The sequence below is a fragment of the Miscanthus floridulus genome, unplaced genomic scaffold (genome assembly GCF_019320115.1).
Source record: "Miscanthus floridulus cultivar M001 unplaced genomic scaffold, ASM1932011v1 fs_550_10_11, whole genome shotgun sequence".
In the NCBI taxonomy this organism is placed as follows: domain Eukaryota; kingdom Viridiplantae; phylum Streptophyta; class Magnoliopsida; order Poales; family Poaceae; genus Miscanthus; species Miscanthus floridulus.
This window is the reverse complement of record NW_027096916.1, coordinates 10,496-13,929: the sequence shown is the minus strand read 5'-3', so window position 1 is coordinate 13,929 and position 3,434 is coordinate 10,496. Positions and strand designations below refer to the sequence as shown.

At 38.2% G+C, this 3,434-nt stretch overlaps 1 long non-coding RNA gene across 1 annotated transcript; it reads left to right on the top strand.

Annotated features, from left to right (window-relative positions):
• The first annotated feature begins 971 nt into the window (after positions 1-971).
• On the top strand, positions 972-2,734 carry LOC136532201 (uncharacterized). Its single transcript, XR_010778191.1, has 5 exons — positions 972-1,041; positions 1,208-1,272; positions 1,362-1,425; positions 2,086-2,150; positions 2,595-2,734. It is a non-coding gene; the product is annotated as an uncharacterized lncRNA (long non-coding RNA).
• Positions 2,735-3,434: the final 700 nt, after the last annotated feature.

Below are 3,434 nucleotides of genomic sequence, written 5' to 3'. Positions count from 1 at the left end.
ACCCTTCAGGTAATAAACCACACCCTTGTGTATTCAGGACCTATTTGTCAGTATTTTATTTTCTCCTCAATCCGTTATCACAGCCTCTATTTCCCTGCTGCGATATACGTGTTCGATTGCAGCAAACTCAAGGATCAACGCCACCGGGGCAAGGGCCGAGTGCCGCTGCTGCCTGCAGTGGTCCTCACAATGGTAAAGGTAGTTGGGCTTCCTAGCAAGGTAATTATTACTTGCTGACACTGCAAATATCAGGGTACTTCAATTTTTAATGCATTTCTGAGCTAAGGCTATGTATTGATCATAAATATGTTCTTTTGGCCTATCCTCATCGGTACATATCATCTGTAATATATGCATAGCCATGCTTGAACCTACTGACATGCTATTTTCTTGAGTATATTCAAGATCGTTCTTGCCCAGGGGCGCGGCCCGCCACTATAGTTTTACAAATCCAAGCTCTAAATGCTCAAAGACATAGTCCGCATATCAGCTTTTTTGTGCGATCGATTTGCAGAGTGCAGATCATCTTCTACGTGTGCATATGCCATACGTCTTACAATCATTAGTTCAAGCCACTGTAACCTTGAAATAACTCTCTTTTACCTTCCTCTATGCATCGTTTTAGAAAGGTAAACTTGAACGATCGAAACTCTTCTATTCCTATTTTTGTCTAATATGTCATATGTGCAGGGTGATATTATTTGCCCCTTAATGGAAGGAACGGTGCCCATGCCTGCTCAGTGGTGCACATCTTCCAGACCCAAGAGAGTATGCCTACTACATATCCAACCCTTCAGGTAATAAACCACACCCTTGTATATTCATGACCTATTTGTCAGTATTTTATTTTCTCCTCAATCCGTTATCACAGCCTATATTTCCCTGCTGCGATATACGTGTTCGATTGCAGCAAACTCAAGGATCAACGCCACCGGGGCAAGGGCCGAGTGCCGCTGCTGCCTGTAGTGGTCCTCACAATGGTAAAGGCAATTGGGCTTCCTAGCAAGGCAATTATTACTTGCTGAAACTGCAAATATCAGGGTACTTCAATTTTTAATGTATTTCTGAGCTAAGGCTATGTATTAGCTTCGTCTGAACTATAGCTATGCACTTTGCTATCTGAAATATGACATTGCTTTTCCTTAGTATCAACTCTGCAGCCAATTTCCATTTGGATGGGTAATTCCGTTTTCTGTTAACTGCTCAGGTTTAGTTCACTTAGATTTCTCCCTTCATGATGGTACATGATTCCAGCCTGTTGCTTTCAACTTGGTAACATTTTCATAGTACCCTAATATTTTGAGTTCAGATTAGATTTGTGAGATAGATTCACTAATAGTCTAATACAGTTACCTTCACAGGCTTAGTAGTGTTCTGCCATTCGGCTCATCAGTCGAAGCAATGCCTGCAGCTTAATACAATCAGGTGCAACAACTATGTTTACTGGTCAAGATCCTTACTCAGTTTTCATTTACGGTTCTATGGATAAAAATAATAATGGCTACACAATTTTTTAAGACATGTTTCAGATTGCGCTTTGAAATTGAGTCCTCCTTTTAACCATAAAAGTGTTTCTATGTTAAACCAACATTTTTTTCCCAAAATAATAGTCCTTCCAATATTATATCACAAAAGTCCTTTTCAGGACTATTACAAATGATCAACATCATATAATTTCCAATAAATACCTAAATTGACAAGATAATACCATTTCATTTGATTTTGTATTTGGATTACCTACGAGATTGAATGCACTAGCTGCTTGTGTTTTTAGAGTTTTGTTGCTATCAATCTAAGTGTGATCTGCATACCCATTGTAAGTCTCTGTGATAATGGAAAAAAAGGATCAGCCTCTCAATCCACAGACTGATTAAGGATCAACCGCTCAGTCCACAAACTGATTGAAGCTGCCATCTGAGGCGTTTTGTTTTTTCACATTTGAATTATTGATTTTTTTGGGTACCGAAGTGCCTGTTCTGTTTGCTTTCTCATGCAGTCTTTAGAGTGAGTGCAGTATGTTCCATATTTTTACCTTCTCCTTACTCGACACATATCTACATCTGTTTTTTTTTCTGATCCAGTCAGGTTTGGTGTTTTCTTTCCAAATTGAAGGGGGAATTGGTAGCGTGCCCAGTGCCCTGAATCCACAGGTGAGCAGCAAAGCTCCAAAATGCTTCTTATTTTTATGGATACTGCAATAACAAGTACAATGTGTATCATGCCATTCCATTGTAGTGACCATTATTGGCTTTTCCATATTCGCACGACAGGCGAATATCCATGCTTGATATTCCAATGAATAAATAAGATCGTAACAACAGCAGTTGACATTCGACTATTTCCATTCTATATCGGCTACGATCGTTGTTATCAATTTCTTTTTTTTCTCTCCTAACGTATTTTCCACAAACTGTACAGAAAAAAACAAAGACTTTATCACTGTTATTTCTATGATCGACAAAGGAACTAGCTAATCATTCTTTGGTTTATCCAAAACCTTTTATTGTCCCTGAGACTTCTTTTGTCAACATACTTACAGCTACATACTGTACTGACTACACTCCTATTCGTTTTTTAAATGCTATAAAATGCAGAAGCTTAGCACTATTACATCATTTTGCAACATGGAAGTGACTCCTGTTGGCTCAAAGACTTTGATGCCCAACACACTATGTCCAGTTTGTATATGACAAGGGCTCCTCAGGAAACGACTCCTACCTGGTCAACAGCTATGTATTAGTATGTCGTTCATCTCCAGAACTATAAATACACCTGCTTAAATGCTACTTTTCTTTGGTCTGTACTATGCCACTAAAACCATGCCTTTCTACTTAGATACTTCTTTTTTTTGTTCCGTGCTAGGTCACTAAGTGCATGCCGTCGAAGAATCGTTTTAATCTATTTCTAATATATTTGGCCCACTACATTTTCAATATGTTTACAAATTCCTCTACGATTTGTGCTACATCTGCTATACACGTATTGATCCTATGTATCACAGCACGCCATACAAGCCTTCGCTGTAAATCGTGTTGCTTCATCGATTATTGCCAATAGTACCATATCTTTTGAATGATACGAGCCTTCAGATAAAAAAAACGTAGTTAGATTCCTTCATCCCATCTACACATATGTTTCCTATATATATATCACTACGTTGTACTTACCCACGCGCGCAAGGGCGCGCGCCCTGTGCTAGTTCTAGATAAATCGAAGAATGACGACCTGGATTCAGTGCGCCGGGCTCGCCGAGTATAATATTTTTTTATTATAATAGTGTTATTAACATATTATTAGTTTATAATTAGTGTACAATAAATTATATTAGTGTATTTTAAAGTTGTTTATGTTAGATTAATTTGGGCCAGGCTCATTATTTATTCTAATTAATCAAATAAACTTCAAAGGCCCACAATTATTGTTAAGTGGAAAAG